Raw genomic sequence first — 25,575 nt, forward strand, 5'->3', positions numbered from 1 at the left:
GTGAGCTTGTGTGCATGGGAGTGGCCTCTCTCTGGCTAAGATGAGATCGTCCTCTCTCCTACCCTTTCCACCATGGTGGCTAGTCCTATTTATAGAGGCCCTGGTCCTCTTCCCAAATATCGAGCGGGAAGGGAGCCAACAATGGCGGGCTAATTTGAAGGGGGACAGCTAGTACAAGCTATCCTGACAAAAGTAGTCTTCGCCTGCACAAAGTTTTGGTGGTGACGCTGTTCTGGGCTCCATGATGACCTCCGTCTTGCAGTCCATGGTCTTGGTCTTGTTGCACCGAAATGGCAACGTTTTCCTGAGTCCTCGATACTCCACGGATGCGCTTGCCCCCTTTGCACCAAAGAGGAAACAAGGATGCTATGCGCGCTGGCGCCCGCCTGGTGTCAATCGTCATGGCTCACGTCACGAGAGCCTTGTGAGGTTCGCCCTGCCTTGATATCTCCGCTCCTCGTGAGCCTGCTAGCTAGGACACTCCGGAGGAGGTCTTGTGTTGTCTGCCTCACGAGGCTTGGCCCCTCGCGAGGGTATTGGGGGCTTTGTTGGTGAAGATGAGCCGTACGGCCTGCTGGCTTAGCCACGTCGTGGGCCACAGCCAGGAAAGTTTGGGAACCCCCGTTCCCAGAACACCGACAGTAGCCCCCGGGCCCAAGGTGCGCGCGGGCTTGGCTTCGCGGCGAAGCCAAGGGTCAAGATTGAAGCACCGCGGGCCCCAAAAGCCTGCGGCCTCGGTTGACACGTGGCGATTGATTGGACGTGGGCGTCTCCGCTTCCCCACGCTGCCTTGACGACTACATAACTTGACAAGTCCTTGCGACATTCAAGGGAAACCATCATTACCTGCGATCGTGGGGGACGCCGGTTGGCTTTCTCTTCCTATAAATGGGGAGGGGGGCAGAGCCCCCGTTGCCCATCTCTTCCTTGCTTGCTTCCTCCTTCTTTCTCCATGGCTTGCAGTGCCTCCGATAGCGCCTCAAAGGAAGTTCTCTGCCGTCGAGAAGGGTAAGGCCCCTCGTGAGGGCCCTGGTTCCTCGGTGCCCAAGCGCGGTCGCGGCCGCCCGCGCAAGCATGCTGCGACCCCCGCCATGTCCCACCGTCGAGGCGGCGCCACGGCACGCGGAGGGGGCCGTCCCAACCGTGGCGGTCCAGTCGACGGGGTAGGTGCGCGATGGTGGCGAGGCCTCTCCGCCCGCGCTTCCATTCAGCGGAGATGTCGCCGGAGTTTGTTGTTTGGTCAGAAAACCCGGTCGGCAACTGGCTCTAGCTTCCACGCTTCTTTGTCGCTGAGCTGTCGGCCCCTGGTCCAGGGGGGCTCTGGTTGCAAGCGGATGGTTGCTGCAACAAGGCCTCCTGGGTCGCGGTCGAGACTTCTGCCACGGGCAACATAGCCCTGGCCCGCGGCTGGCAAACGTTCGCCCGCGCGCGCAGCCTGGGAAGGTGGTGCATGCTGCACTTCAAGTATGATGGCGGGTCGGCCCTCTTCATGAGGGTGTTTGGCGAAGATGGCCGCCGCGCCGGATGCTGCCCCGAGACGAACGACGGCGAGGAGGTGCTCGGCCTTGGCGACGGTCGTGACGAGGGTGAGGGCGAGCCTGCGATCAGCGGCGACCACATCTCCCCCATCTACGGGGGCTCTCCCTCCTGCGACAGCTCCACCGGCAGTGGCTACGATCAGCCGCCGTGCCGCCGCGCTCGCTTCGAAGGAGGCAGCGGGTCATCTTGTCGCCGCGCCTTCGTGAAGCGCGAGGAGGGGTCTGGCTAGGCTTGGGCATCGCTAAGGGCCTGCCCCCGCAGATTGTTGAAACGCCGCTTTGTTTGGTTTTTTCCTTTCTTTCCCTTCACCAGAAAATGAAACCAGTATGGGCCCAGAGGGGCGTGTATCGAACTATGGTTCTTGGTTAATGCAACGTGCGAGTTATTCCCATGCCATGCTGTTATTTTGCGCACAGATAACCTAATGTGGCGTGTTTGGGATGCCCCTTCCTTCACGAGATATCTGTGTTTGCTCAGGAACTGCAAGAATTTGTTAGGGGGTGCGCTAGAGGATTTTTCCGTTCACCCGAACCTTGACATGGCGCTTTGCATCGCGGTACCCGAGGGGCACAAATTTAGGAGAGTTGCGCCAGCTTCCAGGCTCGAACGAGGGTGACTCGCGAGAAGGCAGAGAGAAGGAAAAGCTCGCGAGGGCACCTGCCTAGCCCCCTCGCGAGGTATGCGAGAGAGAGATCACGGGTAAACCAGAGCCAAAAAACGCGGTAAAACGCAAAGGAACCAAATCAGCAAGGAATGCCAAAGGCAAACTCGATTAAGGAAAAGCAAGCCAACTACGGAAAGCAAATGAAAAGCTGCGTCCGGCACCTAATCTAGTCTTCGAGTCTTCTCACCAACACAGAGCTAAGTGTTGTCCACTAGGCGTGGGAGGGAGCCCCAGGGCCTGAGACCGGAGCTCCTGAGACTCCGGGGCATGTATAACCCCAACTCATTATTACGTGAGAGTGTCACGGGTGGCGATTCTTCACAGGCACCGGGCCTTGCTTCACAGGCTCTGGGCCTTGCTTCATAGGCACTGGGCCTTGCTTCACAGGCTCTAGGCCTTGCTTCTCAGGCTCTGTGCCTTGCTTCATGGGTAGAACTTCCGGAGGTGCTGGATGTTCCAGGCATTTTGGATGGGTGTCCCCTCTTGCATGCCCAAGTGCACGGCGCCAAGCCTAGCGATGTGAACGACCCTAAACGGGCCCTCCCACATGGGTGAGAGCTTGTGCAAGCCTTCCCTGGAGAGGACCCGCCTCAGGACCAGGTCACCCGTCTCGAGCGTCCTGGAGCGAATGTTGCGGCAGTGGTAGCCGGAGCGCTTGCTGGTACATTGCTGCCCTTAATGCAGCTTCGCGATGTTGTTCCTCCCCCAGCACGAGATCCATCCCCCGCATGGCATCCTGCTGCGTTTCTTCGAACGCAAGGACCCGTGCGGAGCGATGCCTGACCTCGTGAGGGAGGACTGCTTCAGCTCCGTAGACGAGGAAGAACGGAGTCTCGCCCGTTGGCTTGGTAGCGGTGGTGCGGATGGACCACAACACGGACTGGAGCTCGTCGTGATAGCCCCTGCCGCAGGCCTCCAGCTTCTTCTTGAAGGTCCTAGTCTTGAGGCCCCTCAGGACCTTAGTGTTGGCGCGCTTGGCCTGACCATTGCTCCTGGGGTGGGCTACCGAAGCGTAGCAGATCTGTGTTCCAAGGTTAGCATAGTAGGTTTTAAAGAGGTTACTAGTGAACTGCGAGCCGTTATCTGTGATGATGCTGTTGGGGACCCCGAAGCGGCTCACGAGGCGCTTGATGAACTTGACGGCAGAGCCGGCTGGAATGGTTCAGACGGCTTCCACCTCTGCCCACTTAGTGAACTTATCAATGGTGACATAGAGATAGAGGTAGCCCCCTGGCGCTCGCGGGAACGGGCCTAGGATGTCCAGCCCCCAGACCGCGAACGGCCACATGAGCGACATGGTTTGGAGGCCCTGGAAAGGCTGATGGATTTGCTTGGCGTGAAATTGGCAAGCTTCGCAGGACTTCACCAGCTCGGCTGCATTGTTAAGTCTTGTAGGCCAATTGAATTTGCTGCGGAAGGCCTTGCCGACGAGGGTCCGTGATGACGAGTGATGTCCACAGTCCCCGCCGTGTATTTCAGTCAGCAGCTCCCTCCCTTGATCACTAGAGATGTAGCGCAGCGTGACATCGTTCGGTCGTTTCCTGTACAACTCGCCATCTTGAATGCAGTATGCCGTGGCCTGTCGGGACACGCGCTCCGCGTCCTCTTCTTTCTTCGGTAGTGTCCCTTGCATCAGGTACTCTCTCAACTCCTTGGTCCAGCACTCCTCCTGGGGCTCGAGCACCAATGGCAGCCAAACTCCTGAGGTTGGGCCGCAATCTGGGGCTCCCGAGGCCGGGGGCTGAGGAAGCTCCTCCCGAGGCTGAGTCGTGCTTGAAAGAGGCGGCGTAGCTGGCGGCTTGAAGAGCCGCTCTTCGAAGACGCCGGGCTCCTGTGGTTGCCGCTTGGATGCTCTCTTGGCGATGTCGCCGGCTTCCTTCTTGGTGCCCCGGGGCACGTGCTCCAGCTCCAAGCCTGCGAACTGCTTTTCCATTTTGCGCACCTCAGCAAGGTAGGCCTCCATGTGCTCGTCCTTTAGCTCGTACACTTTGTTGGAGAAGTTGACGAGGAGCTGCGAGTCACCCTTGACGGTAAGGCGTCTCACCCCCATAGCCGCCACAGCCTTCAGGCCGGCTATGAGGCCCTCGTATTCTGCGATATTGTTAGAGACCTTCTCGCCGTGCTGAAAGCAGAGTTGCACGGCATAGCAAAGCTTGTCCTGAGTGGGCAAGATGAGCACTGCTCCAGCCCCCACGCCCTGGTGCACAAAGGCGCCATCAAAATACATGACCCAGCCGTCTGGCGCCTCGCTTCCTAGGGAAGTGGACCGGTCTTCTCCTTCCTCAAGAGCCGGGGCATCTGTCCATTCTGCGACAAAATCGGCAAGCGCGACTCCCTTGATGACCCTGGTGGTGCTAAACTCAAGCTGAAATGCTTCCAGCTCGATGTTCCATTCAGCGACCCTTCCGGTTGAGTTTGGGCTCCTGAGTATCCTCTCCAACGGGTAAGACGAGACGACCTTGATGGGGTGCCCCTGGAAGTAGTGCCGCAACTTGCGCGAGGCCACCAAAAGTGCGAGCAGGAGCTTCTGCGGCATGGGGTAGCGCGCCCTCGCATCCCACAGTACAGTGCTGACAAAGTACACTGGGTGTTCGACAAGGGCCGGTACACCGTTGAGTCTCGGGTCCCGCATAGATTGCGGCATATCCTGAGGTGATGGGTCTCCTGAGACCTGACTGCCCTCGAGAGCCTTCACGATGTTGCTCTGCTGAGCTAGGTCTTCCGCCACTGATGGCTTCGCTGCACCTCTCCGGCCCGGTGTTGTATCAGCTCTACCCTTATCTTGACGCTCTTCCCGAACCGCCACCAATGCCGCGCTGGCAGAGTATGGGGTGGCGGCAAGGTAGAACAAGAGAGGCTCGAGAGGCCATGGTGCCACCATCACCGGGGGGCTGGTGAGGTATTTCTTGAGGTCTTGGAAGGCCTGGTCGGCCTCCGGGGTCCACTCGAAGGGGCCTTTCTTCTTCATGAGCTTAAAGAAGGGCAAGGCACGCTCTCCAAGCTTATATATGAAACGCCCTAACGCGGTCACCCGTCCTGCCAGTTTTTGCATATCCTTGAGGGTCTGTGGTGGGCTCATGTCTTCGATGGCCTTGATCTTTTCCGGGTTCGCCTCGATATCTCTGTGGGATACGAGAAACCCTTGCAACTTGCCATATGGGATGCCAAACACACACTTTTCCGGGTTAAGGCTCAAGTTCACTTGGCGCAAGCTCTCGAAGGTCTCCTCCAAGTCTTGAATCAACGTCCTCGCCTCACGAGATTTAACCATTATGTCATCAATGCAGGCCTCTGTGTTCCTGCCGAGCTGCCACCCCTAGGCGATGTGCATCAACCGCTGAAAGGTTGCGCCCGCGTTGCGAAGGCCAAAACGCATGCAGGTGTAACAATACACCCCACATGGTGTCAAGAAGGCCGTCTTCTCCACATCCTCCACCGCCATCTTGATCTGATGGTATCCAGAGAACGCATCCAAGAAACAAAGCAGGTCGCACTCGGCGGTGGAGTCGACGATTTGATCGATGCGCGGAAGGGGGAACGGGTCTTGGGGGCAGGCTTTGTTTACGTTGGTGAAGTCAATGCACATCCGTTCCTTCCCACCTTTCTTCGGCACTACAATGGGGTTCACCAGCCATTCGGGATATCGAACTTCCCGGATTGTACCTGCCGCCTCCAGCTTGTGTGTCTCTTGGACGATGAAGGCCTGCTTCTCAGTGGAATGCTGTCTTGCTCGCTGCTTCACGGGGCGTACGTTGGGGCACGCCTTCAGATGATGTTGGATTACCTCTCTCGGGACCCCTACCAGTTGATCGGGCTCCCACGCGAATATCTCCTTGTTCGCGCGCAAGAACCTTACCAAAGCTTCTTCTTGCCCCGGGTTAAGGCCGGTTCCTATGGTGAAGGTGGCTCCTGAAGACCCATCCTCGTTGACCGGCACCTGCTTGGTCTCTGCCTTGTCTTGGGTGAACAACTGCTTTTTCTTGGTGGGCGCGGCCTCCTTGGCCTTCGGGGCACCGGTGCGGGCTGTCTGCGTTGCTGCCGCGGTCTTGAAGGCAAGCCTGAGCGCCATCATGGCCTCCTTAGCGTCCCCTTGGATGGTGAGGACGCCCTTGCTCCCCAGCATCTTCATGAGGTTGTAGGCCGGGTGAGTTGCCGCCATGAACTGAGCGAGGGCCGGGTACCCGAGGATGGCATTGTACGGGAGACCGATGCGGGCGATGTCGAAGTCCACCAGCTCATTGCGATAGTTATCCCGCGTGCCAAAGGTAACAGGGAGGCAGATCTGCCCCAAGGGGTGAGCAGCTCCACCGCCTACCCTTGTGAACGGCTTGCTGAGGCCGAGCCGTTTGAGCGGCACATGAAGAGGCTAAAAGCTTCCACGGAGAGTAGGTTGAGACTAGCGCCGCCTTTGATGAGGGTCTTGGTGACGGCCACATTGCAGATGGTGGGCGTGCAGAGCATCGGAAGCATCCCTGAGCCTATGGTGGAGCCGGGGTGGTCTTCCGAGTCGAAGGTGAGGTCGGCTTCCGGCACGGCCCAACCCGGCGGAGCCCCAAGGCGCTTGCAGGCGGCCCCAATTTGGCGGAAGAAAGGCTTGATGTGGCGATCTGAAGGAGGTGCTAGGGAGCCGCCCAGCAGTGTCGCGACTGCATGGTGTGCTGGCGCCGCATAGCACGCAGTGAAGAGATTGCGGAGATCCCCCCAGGACATCACCGTGGATCCCGGGAGGCCGAGCAGCCAGGCGAGGCTCACCGGCGAGGGCCAGGGGAACAAGTTTGCCATGATCTTGTCGTCACCTACGGCTTCGAGGACGGCATCCTCGTACGCTAGCAGGAAGAGCGCCGAGTCGGCCGCGTCGTCGTAACGCGGCAGCATCTCCGGCCTGAACTTGACCGGCCACTGCACCCACCGGAGAGCGGGGGCCAGGGCTCGGTACCCAGACTCCCTGCTGCTGGCGCCAGCCGAGGAGGTCGGTGGCGAGGTACCTGTCATGGGAGCGCGGTGCGGCGGTACGGGGTGCTGGTTGATGGAGAAAAGCTCTGGCGCACCCCTACCTGGTGCGCCAAATGTCGGGGTATGGGGTCCCGGCAAACCCTTAAGGTTCGAACACTTGGGTGTGCGCGAAGTCTGTCCCTCCAACCGATCTACGCCCTAGCTCGCTAGGATCTCGCGGACGAACTAGACGAACTCACAACACATAAGGACACGGGGTTTATACTGGTTTGGGCCACCATTGTGGTGTAATACCCTACTCCAGTGTGGTGGTGGTGGATTGCCTCTTGGGCTGATGATGAACAATATAAGGGAAGAACGGCCTCCCGAGGTTGAGGCGTTCTCGAGCTCAGTGAGCTTGTGTGCGTGGGAGTGGTCTCTTTCTGGCTAAGATGAGATCGTCCTCTCTCCTCCCCATTCCACTGTGGTGGCTAGTCCTATTTATAGAGGCCCTGGTCCTCTTCCCAAATATCGAGCGGGAAGGGAGCCAACAATGGAGGGCTAATTTGAAGTGGGACAACTAGTACAAGCTATCCTGACAAAAGTAGTCTTCGCCTACACAAAGTTCTGGTGGTGACGCAGTTCTGGGCTCCACGATGACCTCCGTCTTGCAGTCCATGGTCTTGGTCTTGTTGCACCGAAATGGCAACCTTTACCTGAGGCCTCGATACTCCGCGGCTGCGCTTGCCCCCTTTGCACCAAAGAGGAAACAAGGACGATGTGCGCGCCGGCGCCTGCCTGGCACCCGCCTGGTGTCGATCGTCACGGCTCACGCCGCGAGAGCCTCATGAGGTTCTCCCTACCTTGATATCTCCGCTCCTCGTGAGCCTGCCTAGCTAGGCCACTCCGAAGGAGGTCTTGCATCGTCCGCCTCACGAGGCTTGGCCCCTCGCGAGGGTCTTGGGCGCTTTGTTGGTGAAGATGAGCCGTACGGCCTGCTGGCTTAGCCACGCCGCGGGCCGCAGGCAAGCAAGTCTGGGAACCACCATTCCCAGAACACCGACAGTGGCCACCTCGTTTCTTTCTTGACATCTACTCCAAGTCCCCTGGATCACGTTTGTTCCAAAAATAATTCTCCCGAAGGTTTCATTCCGTTTGGATTCTGTTTGATATTCCTTTTCTACAAAACATTGAAATAGGCAAAAAACAACAATTTGCACTGGGCCTTGGGTTAGTAGGTTAGTCCCAAAAATAATATAAAAGAGTATAAATATGCCCAATAACATCCAAAACAGATAATATAATAGCATGGAACAGTCAAAAATTATAGATACGTTGGAGACGTATCAAGCATCCCCAAGCTTAATTCATGCTCGTCCTCGAGTAGGTAAATGATAAAAATAGAAATTTTGATGTGGAATGCTACCTAGCATAATTCCCAATGTAATTTTCTTTATTGTGGCATGAATGTTCAGATCTGAAAGATTCAAGACAGAAGTTTAATATTGACATACAAATAATAATACTTCAAGCATACTAACTAAGCAATCATGTCTTCTCAAAATAACATGGCAAAAGAAAGTTCATCCCTAAAAAATCATATAGTTTGGTCATCCTCCATTTTCGTCACAAAGGAATGCTCTCATCATGCACAACCCCGATGACAAGCCAAGCAATTGTTTCATACTTTAGTAATCTCAAACTTTTTTCAACTTTCACGGAATACATGAGCGTGAGCCATGGATATAGCACTATGGGTGGAATAGAATTTGATGATGGGGGTTATGTGGAGAAGATAAAAAAGGAGAAAGTCTCACATTGATGAGGATAATCAATGGGCTAGGGAGATGCCCGTCAATTGATGTCAATACAAGGAGTAGGTATTGCCAGGCAACGGATGCACTAGAGCTATAAATGTATGAAAGCTCAACAAAAGAAACTAAGTGGGTGTGCATCCAACTTGCTTGCTCATGAAGACCTAGGGCATTTGAGGAAGCCCATTGTTGGAATATACAAGACAAGTTCTATAATGAAAAATTCCCACTAGTATATGAAAGTGACAAAACAAGAGACTCTTTATCATAAAGATCATGGTGCTACTTTGAAGCACAAGTGTGGAAAAAGAGGATAGTAGCATTGTCCCTTTTTTTCTTCTTTATTTCTTTTTTCTTTTCCCCCCTTTTCTGGGCCTTTTTTTATTTAGCCTTTCTCTTTTTTTTATTTGGGACAATGCTCTATTAATGATGATCATCACACTTCTATTTATTTACTACTCAATGATTACAACTCGATACTAGAACAAAATATGACTCTGCCTCCGGCGGTGTACCGGGAAGGGCAATGAATCAAGAGTGACATGTACGATAAATTATGCATGATGGCTTTGCCACAAATACGATGTCAACTACATGATCATGCAAAGCAATCTGGCAATGATGAAGCGTGTCATAAATGAAACGGTGGAAAGTTGCATGGCAATATATCTCGGAATGGCTATGGAAATGCCATAGTATGTCGGTATGGTGGCTGTTTTGAGGAAGATATAAGGAGGTTTATGTGTGACAGAGCGTATCATATCACGGGGTTTGGACGCACCGACGAAGTTTGCACCAACTCTCAAGGTGAGAAAGGACAATGCACGGTACCAAAGAGGCTAGCAATGATGGAAGGCTGAGAGTGCATATAATCCATGGACTCAACATTAGTCATAAAGAACTCACATACTTATTGGAAAAATCTACAAGTCATCAAAAACCAAGCATTACGCGCATGCTCCTAGGGGGATAGATTGCTAGGAAAAGACCATCGCTTGTCCCCGACCGCCACTCATAAGGAAGACAATCAAATAACACCTCATCTTTTAAATTTGCTACACAACGGTTACCATACGTGCATGCTACGGGACTTGCAATCTTCAACACAAGTATTTATCCAATTCACAACTACTCAACTAGCACACTCTAATATCACCATCTTTATATGTCAAAACAATTATCAAGTATCAAACTTCTCATAGTATTCAATGCACTTCCTATGATAGTTTTTATTATACCCATCTTGGATGCCTATCATATTAGGAATAATTTTATAAAAAAGCAAATTACCATGATGTTCTAAAGGAATCCCAAAATAATATAAGTGAAGCATGAGATATCAATAATTTCTATAAATAAAACCACCACTGTGCTCTAAAAGATATAATTGAAGCAGTAGAGCAAAATTATCTAGCTCAAAAGATATAGGTGAAGCACATAGAGTATTCTAATAAATTCCTATTAATGTTTGTCTCTCCCAAAAGGTGTGTACAGAAAAGATGATTGTGGTAAACTAAAAGGCACAGACTCAAATCATACAAGACGCTCCAAGCAAAACACATATCATGTGGTGAATAAAAATATAGCCTCAAGTAAAGTTACCGATGGAAGAAGACGAAAGAGGGGATACCTTCCGGGGCATCCCAAAGCTTAGGCTTTTGGTTGTCCTTTAATTTTACCTTGGGGTGCCTTGTTAATCCCCAATCTTAGGCTCTTGCCACTCCTTATTCCATAATCCATCAAATCTTTACCCAAAACTTGAAAACTTCACAACACAAAACTCAACAGAAAATCTCATGAGCTCCGTTAGTATAAGAAAACAAACCACCACTTAAGATACAGTAATTAACTCATTACTTATTTATATTGATGTTAAACCTGCTGTATTCCAACTTCTCAATGGTTCATACCCCCCGATACTAGCCATAGATGCATCAAAATAAGCAAACAACACACGAAAAACAGAATCTGTCAAAAACAGAACAGTCTGTAGTAATTTGTCGGTTTTGAATATTTCTGTAACACCAAAAATTCTAAAATAAATTGGTGTACGTGATAAATTTGTCTATTAATCATCTGAAAAAATAATCAACCTAATCGCACTCTCTAGTAAAAATGGCAGCAAATCTCGTGAGTGCTAAAGTTTCTGTTTTTTTACAGCAAGATCGCTAAAACTTCCCCCAAGTATTCCCAAAGGTTCTACTTGGCACAAACACTAATTAAAAGCATAAAACCGCATCTAAATAGATGATAGATGAATTATTTATTACTAAACATAACCAAAAAGAAAGAAACAAAAATAAAATTGGGTTGCCTCCCAACAAGCGCTATCATTTAACGCCCCTAGCTAGGCATAAAAGCAAGAATAGATCTAGGTATTATCATCTTTGGTTTGCAATCCATGAGTAGCTCTCATAATATATTCATAGGGTAATTTAATTTTATTTCTAGGAAAGTGTTCCATGCCTTTCCATAACGGAAATTGGAATCTAATATTCCCTCCTTCATATCAATAATTGCACCAATTGTTCTAAGGAAAGGTCTACCAAGAATAATAGGACATGAAGGATTGCAATCAATATCAAGAACAATTGAATCTACGGGCACATAATTCCTATTTGCAACAATAATAACATCATTAATCCTTCCCATAGGTTTCTTAATAGTGGAATCTGCGAGATGCAAATTTAAAGAACAATCATCAAATTCACTGAAACCTAACACATCACACAAAGTTTTTGGAATCGTGGAAACGCTAGCACCCAAATCACATAAAACATAGCATTCATGATCTTTAATTTTAATTTTAATAGTAAGTTCCCACTCATCATGAAGTTTTCTAGGAATAGAAACTTCTAATTCAAGCTTTTCTTCATAAGATTACATTAAAGCATCAACGATATGTTTGGTAAAAGCATTATTTTGACTATAAGCATGCAGAGAATTTAGCATGGATTGCAACAAGGAAATACAATCTATCAAAGAGCAATTATCTTAATTAAATTCCTTGAAATCCAAAATAGTGGGTTCAATGCTATGTAAAGTTTTGACCTCTCCAATCCCACTTTTACCAATTTTTGCATCAAGATCTAAAAACTCTGAATCATTGGGACACCTTTTAACTAAAGTTGACTCATCTCCAGTCCCATCATTATCAAGATTCATATTGCAAAACAAAGATTTAATAGGAGACACATCAATCACTTTTAGGTCTTCATCCTTATTATCATCAAAACTAGAAGAACACACTTTTACAAAGCAATCTTTTTAGCACGCATCCTAGCGGTTCTTTATTTGCACTCATCAATGGAAATTATCATGGCTTTGAGAGACTCATTGATATCATGCTTAGGTGGAATAGATCTAAGTTTCAAAGAATCGACATCAAGAGAAATCCTATCCACGTTACTAGCCAACTCATCAATCTTAGACAATTTTTCTTCAATCAAAGCATTGAAACTCTTTTGTGAACAAATAAATTCTTTAATACTAGATTAAAAATTAGAGGGCATCTTATTATTGTTTCCATAAGAATTGTTGGAGGAATTACCATAATTGTTAGAGGAATTACTAGGATACGGCCTAGGATTAAAGTCTCCTCTATACGCGTTGTTACCAAAATTGTTCCTACCAACAAAATTCACATCCGTAGATTCATTATTATTCTCAATCAAGGTAGACAAAGGCATATCATTAGGATCAGAAGAAACAGTCTTATTAGCAAACAATTTCATAAGTTCATCCATCATTCCACTCAAATCATTAAGTTCTTCTATAGCATGAACTTTTTTACTAGTAGATCTTTTGGTGTGCCATTGAGAATAATTAAACATAATATTATCTAGGAGTTTGGTAGATTCTCCTAAAGTGATTTCCATAAAAGTGCCTCCCGCAGCCGAATCTAAAAGATTTCTAGCAGCAAAATTCAATCAAGCATAATTTTTTTTGTATGATCATCCATAAATTCAAACCATGTGTAGGGCAATTACGTATCATTAATTTCATCCTCTCCCAAGCTTGTGCAACATGCTCATGATCAAGTTGCTTAAAATACATAATATCATTTCTAAGGGAGATGATCTTAGCAGGAGGAAAATACTTAGAGATAAAAGCATCTTTGCACTTGTTCCAAGAATCAAAACTATTTTTAGGCAAAGACGAAAACCAAGTTTTAGCATGATCTCTAAGAGAAAACGGGAATAGCTTCAATTTAACAATATCATTATCCACATCATTCTTCTTTTGCATATCCCACAAATCAACAAAGTTGTTTAGATGGGTAGCGGCATCTTAACTAGGAAGGCCAGAAAACGGATCTTTCATGACAAGATTCAGCAAAGCAGTATCAATCTTACAAGATTAAGAATTGGTAAGAGGAGCAATCAAAGTGCTAATAAAATCATTATTGTTGGTATTGGAAAAATCACACAATTTAGTATTATCTTGAGCCATCATGACAAACAATCCAACACACAAGCAAGCAAGAGGCAAACAAAAAAACAAACGAAAAAGAGGCGAGCGGAAAAAGAGGGCGAATAAAATGGCAATGCTGAAGTGGGGGATAAGAGTTTGTGATGGGTAATTGGTATGTCTTGAATTGTGCGTAGATCTCCCCGGCAATAGCGCCAGAAATGGCTTGTTGACGGGAGATCAAATCTTGACATGACTTGGTGGAACCTCCCCGACAACGACACCAAAAATCCTTCTTGCTACCTCTTGAGCACTGCGTTGGTTTTCCCTTGAAGAGGAAAGGGTGATGCAACAAAGTAGCGTAATCATTTCACTTAGTTTTTGAGAACCAAGGTATCAATCCAGTAGGAGACTACAAGCAAGTCCCTCGTACCTACACAAACAAATAAGAACCTCGCAACCAACGCGATAAAAGGGGTTGTCAATCCCTTCACGGGCACTTACGAGAGTGAGATCTGATAGAGATAATAATAATAAGATAAATATTTTTGGTATTTTTGTGATATAGATTGAAAGTAAAGATTGCAAAATAAAATAGATTGGAAACTTATATGATAAAAGATAGACCCAGGGGCCATAGGTTTCACTAGTGGTTTCTCTCATGATAGCATAATTGTTACGGTGGGTGTACAAATTACTGTCGAGCAATTGATAGAAAATTGCATAATTCTGAGAATATCTAGGAATGATCATGTATAGAGGCATCACGTCCGTGACAAGTAGACCAAAACGATTATGCATCTACTACTATTTCTCCACACATCGACCGCTATCCAGCATGCATCTAGAGTATTAAGTTCATAAGAACAGAGTAACGCATTAGGCAAGATGACATGGTGTAGAGGGATAAAGTCAAGCAATATGATATAAACCCCATCTTTTTATCCTCGATGGCAACAATACAATACGTGCCTTGCTGCCCCTGCTGTCACTGGGAAAGGACACTGCAAGATTGAACCCAAAGCTAAGCACTTCTCCCATTGCAAGAAAGATCAATCTAGTAGGCCAAACCAAACTGATAATTCGAAGAGACTTGCAAAGATAACCAATCATACATAGAAGGTTTCAGAGAAGAATCAAATATTGTTCATAGATAAACTTGATCATAAACCCACAATTCATCGGATCTCGACAAACACACCGCAAAAAGGGTTACATCAAATAGATCTCCAAGAAGATCGAGGAGAACATTGTATTTAGATCCAAAGAGAGAGAAGAAGCCATCTAGAAGCCATCTAGCTGGGTTCCGGAATCCACCGGCCCACAACACGTGGACCCACCGGTGCAGGAGGGCTAGGCGCCGACAGGAGAAGCCAACGCCGACCAGCCAGTCTTGGAGATGGGATGAGGCGATCCTGTTGTCTTGGGGGCGGAGGTGCCCCCACTGATATGTCTCCAACGTATCTATAATTTCTGATTGTTCCATGCTATTATATTATCAACCTTGGATGTTTTATATGCATTTATATGCTATTTTATATGATTTTTGGGACTAATCTATTAACCCAGAGCCCAGTGCCAGTTTCTGTTTTTTCCCTCTTTTAGAGTATCGCAGAAAAGGAAAATCAAACGGAGTCCAATTGACCTGAAACTTCACGGAACTTATTTTTGGAAGGAAAGCAACCCGGGAGACTTGGAGTCCACGTAAGGGAAGCAACAAGGAAGCCACGAGGCAGGGGGCGCGCCCACCCCCCTGGGCGCGCCCTCCACCCTCGTGGGCCCCTCGTGGCTCCCGTGACGTACTTCTTCCTCCTATATATATCCATATGCCCTAAAACAATCGGGGAGCACAATAGATCGGGAGTTCCGCCGCCAGAAGCCTCCATAGCCACCGAAAACCAATCTAGACCCATTCCGGCACCCTGCCTGAGGGGGGGGGAATCCCTCTCCGGTGGCCATCTTCATCATCCCGGTGCTCTCCATGACGAGGAGGGAGTAGTTCTCCCTCGGGGCTGAGGGTATGTACCAATAGCTATGTGTTTGATCTCTCTCTCTCACTCGTGTTCTTGAGGTGATACGATCTTGATGTATCGCAAGCTTTGCTATTATATTTGGATCCTATGATGTTGCTTTCCCCCTCTACTCTCTTGTAATGGATTGAGTTTCCCCTTTGAAGTTATCTTATTGGATTGAGTCTTTAAAGATTTGAGAACACTTGATGTATGTCTTGCCGTGCGTATCTATGGTGACAATGGGATATCACGTGATTCACTTGATGTATGTTTTGGTGATCAACTTGCGGGTTCCGCCCATGAACCTATGCATAGGGGTTGGCACACGTTTTCGTCGTGATTCTCCGGTAGAAAATTTGGGGCACTCTTTGAGGTTCTTTGTGTTGGTTGAATAGATGAATCTGAGATTGTGTGATGCATATCGTATAATCATACCCACGGATACTTGAGGTGACATTGGAGTATCTAGGTGACATTAGGGTTTTGGTTGATTTGTGTCTTAAGGTGTTATTCTAGTACGAACTCTAGGGTTGTTTGTGACACTTATAGGAATAGCCCAACGAATTGATTGGAAAGAATAACTTTGAGGTGGTTTCGTACCCTACCATAATCTCTTCGTTTGTTCTCCGCTATTGGTGACTTTGGAGTGACTCTTTGTTGCATGTTGAGGGATAGTTATATGATCCAATTATGTTATTATTGTTGAGATGACTTGCACTAGTGAAAGTATGAACCCTAGGCCTTGTTTAAAAAGATTGCAATACTGTTTACGCTCACTTTTATCATTAGTTACCTTGCTGTTTTTATATTTTCAAATTACAAATACTCATATCTATTATCCATATACCACTTGTATTACCATCTCTTCGCCGAACTAGTGCACCTATACAATTTACCATTGTATTGGGTGTGTTGGGGACACAAGAGACACCTTGTTATTTGGTTGCAGGGTTGCTTGAGAGAGACCATCTTCATCCTACACCTCCTACGGATTGATAAACCTTAGGTCATCCACTTTAGGGAAATTTTCTACTTTCCTACAAACCTCTGCACTTGGCGGCCCAACAACGTCTACAAGAAGAAGGTTGTGTAATAGACATCAAGCTCTTTTCTGGCGCCGTTGCCGGGGAGGTGAGTGCTTGAAGGTATATCTATAGATCTTACAATCGATTCTTTTTGTTTCTTGTTTTATCACTAGTTTAGTTTATAAAAGAAAATTACAAAAAAATGGAATTGAGTCTACCTCATACGCTTCATCTTTTTAATATCTTTCGTGAGTATGATGGAAAGGAAAATTGTGCCAAAGTGTTAGAAGAAGAATGCATTAAAATGTTTGGCACTAAATCTTTGAATGATGAGCATGATTGCAATGTTGTTAGTATGAACTCCGTGAATATCCATGACACTAATGATGATTGCCCTAGTTATGATGAAAATGTCTCCTATAAACATGTCAATTTTTGTGGAGTGCATTGGGTTTGTAAGTACACACCAAACAGAGAAGATAGATATTGCAAGAAGAATAAGTACTAAGAAACTAAATTGTCGCAAGAAAGGCTAGATGATTGTGCTGATGTAGCGACCAGACCTCAAATAGTCTGATCTCTGTGCTCAGGTGTCATCCCTAGATCAGTAATGCTGACACCACACAGTACTTGAAGGATTTATAACAGAGTAGCAATCACACACTTATTACATCGAGTGTCTCGATAGAGAACTTATTGTAATAAATATGGCTTAAAGCCATCTAATAACGATAACAGCGGAAGGCTTGGAAGATAAGTGAGTCCATCAACTCCAACGGCATGACTGAGTATAGAACCACGACCTAAAAACTCCTTAATTGTCATCTGAAAAGTCTGCAACATTAACGTTGCAGCCCGAAACGGGTCAGCACATGGAATATGCTGGCAAAGTAACACATAGAGAGTATTGGAATGAAACAGCTATACTATATGCATATTTGGCTGGTGGAAAGCTCTATGGTTACAGTTTTGCGTAAAGCTAATTTTTCCCTACTGCAAAGGAATACATTTTATTTAACTATCATGGTAGTTGTTAAACATTGAGAATGGTTGACAGAATTCTCAATCCCAATTAAGCATCATCATTAAACAAAACCCAAGAAAATTAATTTATAGTAACATGTTGAGATTCACATGATAATCCAAGTACTAGATACTCAAGATGTCCATAACCGGGGACACGGCTAACCATAATTAGTTTATACACTCTGCAGAGGTTTGCGCACTTTTCCCCACAAGACTCGATCGCCTCCGTTTGGTTTCTCGCACTACACGGTGTTTGAGAAACGGATGACCGAGACATAGTTTTTCAGAAGCGCTAGCACCTTACGATGGATAGACCGTTACACCTACTTTCCCCTACATCTGCGAGTCTACCCTGTAAGAGTTCGCATGACTTAATCAACTATGGTAGAGCCCATAATAGCTTGTGGCTGCACACAGAAGTTTCTAGTATGAAAAATCTCATGATCCCTTTGGGCCTGGGTGGCGGTCCATAAAGAAAAATAGGCAATCCTGGAATACCCAGGTACCTCAATCCACCCAGATGTGTGTTTAAGTTGCCACCTTAGATAAACTATTAAATTAACAAACTCACATCTGTCATGAATATCACTCACCCAATCCACGTCTACTAGCATAGCATGGCATATTAGGCAAACATAGAAGTAACTCCCAAAGGTTTGATAATACAACAGGTAATAGGTACTACCTCAACTACTTCCCATCCCACAATTTAATTAGATCCTAATCATGCAATGTTTGAGGATTGATCTAATGCAATAAAACTGGGTAGTAGGAGGTATGATCAAAGTGTTACTTGCCTTGCTGATGATCCGTGAAACCTAGAGATTCGAAGTAACAGGCGGCGCACTCCGGGTATTCTATCACAGACAAACAAACAAGCATACAATAAGTATACATCTAATGCACAGGTAAAACTCAAATAAGAGATCTAACCAGAAAGTTCAACTTAAGAACTCCGGTTTGCAAAAAGAATCAAATCAGACGAAGCAACGAAAGTCAAACAGCAAAAGAAACAGGCTTCGTTTACTATTCTGGATCTAGGGCAACTTTTACAGTGGCAAAAACTTGTTTAAGTTGGTTAAACAGATAGAGGGTTTCGAGACGAAACTCCAGGCGCTTGAATCGCCTGATTCCGATAAACGAGCGAAAAGTTATACTAAAACGAAAATCGGATCAGGAATCGCGATCAGAAAAATCGCGGATTTAATCCGAGAAAAAGAAAAACGACGAATGTTCGCTAGAACGAACAAACGAACACTCGCTATTTAAATAAATCGGAAAAACCGATCGATTTAAAAAACCGAAACTAAAAAAACAAACAAAACCGTCGGAAAAACCGAACGGTTTTTCAGAAAAAAACCGGCGTCTAAAAAAAACTACCCGGCAACTCCGGCGAGAGATCCGGCGGCGGCGGCGGCAGGGCTCCCGTGGGGGCGGCGGTCGTCGGCGGCGGCGGCGGCGCGGGGCGGCGACGGCGGCCCGGGGCGGCGGCGGCGGGGCTGGGGCTAGGGTTCGGGGGAGGCTCCCGGGATGGGCTCCCGGCTTATAAAGCCCGGACGGGCCTGGTGTCCAGGTCAGACATGGCCCGTAGGTCGGTTGCATTTTTTTAATATTTCGCGCAGAAAAACAAATAAAAGAAATACTAAACGGACTCCAAAAATCCCGAAATAAATTTTCCCGAGCTTCTAAAATCAAGCCGCACAAGGTGAACATTTATTTGGGGCCTAAATGCAATTTTGAAAAATGCACATTTTTCCTAAATTCAAATAAAATAACAAAAAACTCCGAAATAAAATCTTATTTGATTTTATTATTAAATCCTCAATATTTCTTTATTTTGGGAAAGTCATTTTATTCCCTCTCTCATATTTTTGTAATAGAAATAATTGATGATAAAATAAATCAAATCAAATGATCCTATTCTCAAAATTTGAGAAAACTCAAATATGAAAATAACGAAATCCCCAACTCTCTCCGTGGGTCCTTGAGTTGTGTAGAATTTCTAGGATCAAAACCAAAAGCAAATAAATAATGGTATGCAATGATGATCTAGTGTATAACATTCCAAATTGAAAATTTGGGATGTTACAAACCTACCCCTCTTAAGATGAATCTCGCCCTCGAGATTCGGGTTGGCTAGAAAATAGGTGAGGGTGGTCCTTGAGCAAATCTTCCTCTCGCTCCCAGGTGGCTTCATCCTCCGTGTGGTGGCTCCACTGAACCTTACAAAACTTGATAACCTTGCTGCGGGTGACTCGGCTGGCAAACTCGAGAATCTTAACTGGTTTCTCTTCATAGGTCAAGTCACTGTCCAACTGAATTGCTTCCAGTGGTACCGTATCTCTCAGCGGTATGTCAACCATCTCCGCGTGGCACTTCTTCAACTGAGAAACGTGGAACACATCATGAACTCTTGACAATCCTTCGGGCAATTCCAACTTGTAGGCCACTTCTCCCATACGTTCCAATGCTCGGTATGGTCCTACAAATCGTGGCGCTAACTTTCCCTTAACACCAAAGCGCTTTATTCCCCGAAGTGGGATACTCGAAGATAAACTCTGTCTCCGACTTCGTAAACTGTCTCCTTGCGTTTAGAATCTGCATAACTCTTCTGCCTGGATTGAGCTACCTTGAGCCTATCGCGAATCAATTTCACCTTCTGTTCAGACTCCTTAATCAAATCAGGTCCAAACAACTAGCGGTCTCCAACTTCATCCCATGACAATGGTGTCCTGCACCTCCTTCCGTACAAGGCTTCGAAAGGGGCCATCTTTAAATTGGATTGATAGCTGTTGTTGTAAGAGAATTCTGCATATGGCAAATTGTCGTCCCAACTAGATCCATAATCTAGCGCACAAGCTCTCAGCATGTCCTCCAAAATCTGATTGACTCTCTCGGTCTGCCCATCTGTCTGTGGATGAAAAGATGTGCTGAACTCTAGCCTGGTACCCAAAGTTTCGTGCAACTGATTCCAGAACTTTGAGGTAAACTGGGTTCCTCTATCTGATACTATACTCCTCGGAACTCCATGTAAGCATACAATCCTGGTCATGTATATCTTTGCCAACTTAGCACTGGTGTAAGTGGTATTTACCGGGATGAAATGAGCTACTTTCGTCAACCGATCAACTACAACCCAAATCGAGTCATAGCCTGAACGAGTCCTGGGTAATCCCGTGATAAAATCCATGCCTAACTTACCCCACTTCCATTCGGGTATCGGCAATGGTTGTAGCAATCCTGCTGGCTTCTGATGCTCTGCCTTCACTCTCTGACATACATCACATACTGCTACGTACTCCGCAATATCCTTCTTCATTCCAGTCCACCAGAAAATATCCTTCAAATCCAAATACATCTTGGTATTTCCTGGGTGAATCAAATATGGTGAATCATGTGCCTCTTGCAGAATCAACCTCCTGATCTCCGGGTCATTGGGCACATAAACACGGTCTTCAAACCATAGGGTGTCATGCTCATCCTCACGAAATCCTTTAGCCTTTCCTTCACTCATTTTCTCCTTTATAGAGGCAATCTCCTTGTCGGTCTTCTGAGCTTCTCTGATTCTATCCATCAAAGTTGACTGAATCTCCAATGCTGCTACATAGCCTCTCGGAACTATTTCCAAACATAGCTCATGAAGATCCTCGGCTAACTCCTTTGGTATTTCTCCCGTCATTAGTGTATTGACATGGCTTTTACGGCTCAATGCGTCAGCTACTACATTAGCCTTTCCGGGATGGTAATGCAATCTCATATAATAATCCTTGATGAGCTCCAACCATCTCCTTTGTCTGAGGTTTAACTCCTTCTGCGTGAAAATGTATTTCAAACTCTTGTGATCCGTGTGCACCTCACAATGATTTCCAATGAGGAAATGTCTCCATGTTTTCAATGCATGCACTACAGCTGCTAACTCCAAATCATGCGTGGCATAATTCAATTCGTGGGGTTTCAGTTGTCGTGAGGCATATGAAACAACTCTCCCTTCCTGCATAAGCACTGCTCCAAGTCCTCGTCGTGAAGCATCACAATACACCTCATAATCCTTGGTCTGGTCTGGCAAAATCAACACTGGTGAAGTAACCAAGCGTTTCTTCAACTCCTGGAAACTAGCCTCACACTCCTCAGTCCATATGAACTTGGTATCCTTCTTTACAACTCCGTCATAGGTTTTGCAATCTTGGAGAAATTCTCAATAAATCTCCGGTAGTATCCCGCGAGTCCAAGGAAACTCCGGATCTCTCCAACTGTGGTTGGTGCTTCCCACTTGGTCACGGTATCAACTTTAGTGGGATCAACTGCTATTCCTTCTCCGGATATAACGTGTCCGAGGAATCCTACTTCCTTCAACCAAAACTCACATTTGCTGAACTTGTCATACAACTGATGTTCTATGAGCTTCTCAAGTACCAAACGCAAATGTTCCTTATGCTCATCTTCATTCTTCGAGTAAACCAGAATATCATCAATGAACACCACGACGAACTTACCCAAAAATTCCATAAACACCTTGTTCATCATGTTCATAAAATAGGCAGGTGCGTTAGTCAGACCAAATGACATAACGGTATACTCATACAGCCCATACCTGGTGGTAAAAGCCATCTTAGGTATATCCTGTTCTCGAATCTTCAACTGGTGGTATCCTGATCGCAGATTGATCTTGGAAAATACCTTAGCTCCTTGCAATCGATCAAATAGATCATTGATCATTGGTAGTGGGTACTTGTTCTTGATCGTTACTTCATTCAACCCACGATAATCAACAACCATCCTTAACGATCCATCCTTTTTCTCCACTAGAAGTACTGGTGATCCCCAAGGCGACGAACTTGGGCGAATGTAACCTTTATCCAGTAACTCCTTAATCTGGTTCTTAATCTCCACCAAATCCTTTGCAGGCTTCCTGTATGGTCTCTTTGATATTGGCCCTGTGCCTAGCAATAGCTCAATCAAAAACTCAATATCTCTATCCGGTGGCATGCCTGGCAACTCTTCTGGAAATACTTTAGGGAAATCCCTTACCACTGGTACTTCCTCTCGCACAACTCCTGTTAAACAATTTACTTGAGTCCCTTTTGGCACATGTCGGGATACATACTTGATCCTTCTCCCATCTGGGGTGGCAAGCAAAATTGTCTTACTGGCGCAATCGATGTTTCCCCCATACATCGACAGCCAATCCATACCAAGAATTACATCCAAACCTTGTGATTCCAAAATGATTAAATCCGACGGAAACACATGCCTACCTATACTCAATGGCACTTGAAAACATCCTTGACTGGCCATATACTCCGCTCCTGGTGAGCTTACTAGCATAGGTGTTCTAAGAACCTTAGTGGGCAGGTTATACTTATCCACAAATCCCCTTGATATGTATGAATGCGATGCACCAGTATCAAAAAGAATGAGTGCAGTAAATGACTTAACCAAAAACTTACCGATTACTGCATCCGGCTGCTCTTCAACCTCCTCCACGTTAACGTGGTTCACCTGTCCCCTGTTGAAAGGGTTCGGCTTCTTCCCAGAGCTTCCATTGCCATTCTGGCCTTCAGGACATTCATTGGCATAATGTCCGGTCTTCTGACACTTAAAGCAAGTGACTTGGCTCGGGTCTTTCTTGGCTGGGGTTGATGGGTTGGTACGGTTCTGGCCGTTGCTTCCTCCATTGCCATTACCATTCTTGGTGCCGTTGTGATTGTGCGAGCTACCTCCTCCATGGGTATGCTAAAAATGTCCTCCCGATCTAGGGGTAAAACATGGCTTCTGCTGAGCTCCAGAATTGTACTTCCCTTGTCCATACTTCCTCTTGCGGTTCTCAATTTGCTGCTGCTTCCCTTCAATCATAAGAGCATGGTCTACCAATTCCTGGTAGTTGTTGAAGGTTGCTACCATCAACTGCATGCTTAACTCATCATTCAGTCCTTCCAGAAACTTCTCCTGCTTAGCTACATCTGTAGCAACGTCATCTGGGGCATAACGTGCTAATTTACTAAAGTCCTCCACATACTGGCCAACTGTATGTCCTCCTTGGCGCAAGTTGCGAAACTCATGCTTCTTCATGGCCATAGCTCCTGCTGAAACATGGGCAGTTCGAAAAGCCTGCTGAAACTGGTCCCATGTGACAGTGTCGACAGGGAAAGTGGCTGTGAAATTCTCCCACCATGATGCTGCGGGTCCTTCAAGATGATGTGCGGCAAACTTCACCTTCTCCGCATCTGTGCATCCTGCTGTGGTTAACTCTCTAGCTGTCTTGCAGAGCCAATCATCTGCTACTATCGGCTCGGTGCTACTGGAAAACACCGGCGGATTCAGCCTAAGAAAACGGGCTAAGTGATCAACAGGTGGTGGTGGTGGTGGGTTGTTGTTGTTGTTATTCCCCTGATTCTGATTCTGGACTAGCAACTGCATCAATGTGTTCTGCTGCTGGATCAACTGGGTGAGCTCCGGTGGAAAGGTAAATCCGGGGTCACGTCTCGGAGGCATCTGAGGGTTTAGAAAAGATGAGATTTAAGAATAGAGGGGTCTAAAGAGAAAACACTACCCATATGCACATGATGCAAAAGCAAACAATTCACTTCATTCAATCAAACAAGGGCATACAATCGATCTAACTATCGCAAAAGTGCTCGGACTACTGTATTTACATGGTGGACTACTACTACTGATGAGGTGGTCTACTAGAAATATTCTTTGGTCGCAGACTCCATGATATCTGCTCCGGCTTCATCAACATAGTCATCATCGCTATCATCTGGGTCCGAGTCGGTGTCGTCGATGATGATGTAGTCTTCCGGGCGAATCTCCTTGGGTTCTTCGTCTTCATCTACTGGTGTAGGGCCTCCCATAAATATTCCGATCTTCTTGATCAGATCGTCATTCTTCTCCACCAATACTTCAATTTCTTCTTCATAATCTTCACGTGTAGCCTTGAGTTCTTCCTCCAGTTCTTTGATTCTAGTCCTTGCCTTCTTCAGGTCTATCATGTCGGCACACATCTGGTTCTCGTGTCGTCGAATGTGCTGGTTTAATTCCTGGATAAAAGCTGCAATTTATCTATCCTTTCTGGTGCTGATCATCTCCCAGTGCTCATCTCGGCGCCCACAAATCTGGTAGATAGTATCCTTGAGATCATTGCAGTAGACTTCTCCAATGGGTCCCATGGCGATGTGAGCTGCCATGCTCTTCCCTAGACTCCAAGTTGGTGCATCAAAAGAAAACTCTATGGGCTCAGTGACTAGCATGAACGTCCTTCCTGGAACTTGAACTTGAATCATCCAGCGCTCTTCTTCAGGTAAAGTGGCGTTGTAGGTTCCGGTGAAGCTTGGTAATCCTATGTTCAGGTATCTAGTGACTTCCTTCAAGTGGCGTCCAAAGGGTGTATCCTCATCCGGTTGCGTGAACTTGTTCCTTGCATCCGCCATCCTAAAGAGTAGAAAAGATGAGAGGTCAGAAGAGAAGAGAGTGAATAGTGTTCTAGATCTTTAGCTTAGTGGACGTGTCCTACAGTCAGCGTGTGCTCCGATACCATCTTTGTAGCGACCAGACCTCAAACAGTCTGATCTCTGTGCTCAGGTGTCATCCCTGGATCAGTAATGATGACACCACACAATACTTGAAGGATTTATAACAGAGTAGCAATCACACACTTATTACATCGAGTGTCTCAGTAGAGAACTTATTACAATAAATATGGCTTAAAGCCATCTAATAACGATAACAGCGGAAGGCTTGGAAGATAAGTGAGTCCATCAACTCCAACGGCATCACTGAGTATAGAACCACGACCTAAAAACTCCTTAATTGTCGTCTGAAAAGTCTGCAACATTAACATTGCAGCCCGAAACGGGTCAGCACATGGAATATGCTGGCAAAGTAACACATGGAGAGTATTGGAATGAAACAGCTATACTATATGCATATTTGGCTGGTGGAAAGCTCTATGGTTACAGTTTTGCGTAAAGCTAATTTTTCCCTACTGCAAAGGAATACATTTTATTTAACTATCATGGTAGTTGTTAAACATTGAGAATGGTTGACAGCATTCTCAATCCTAATTAAGCATCATCACTAAACAAAACCCAACAAAATTAATTTAGAGTAACATGTTGAGATTCACATGATAATCCAAGTACTAGATAGTCAAG

Source organism: Triticum dicoccoides, chromosome 3A (genome assembly GCF_002162155.2).
Source record: "Triticum dicoccoides isolate Atlit2015 ecotype Zavitan chromosome 3A, WEW_v2.0, whole genome shotgun sequence".
NCBI classification, from domain to species: Eukaryota; Viridiplantae; Streptophyta; class Magnoliopsida; order Poales; family Poaceae; genus Triticum; species Triticum dicoccoides.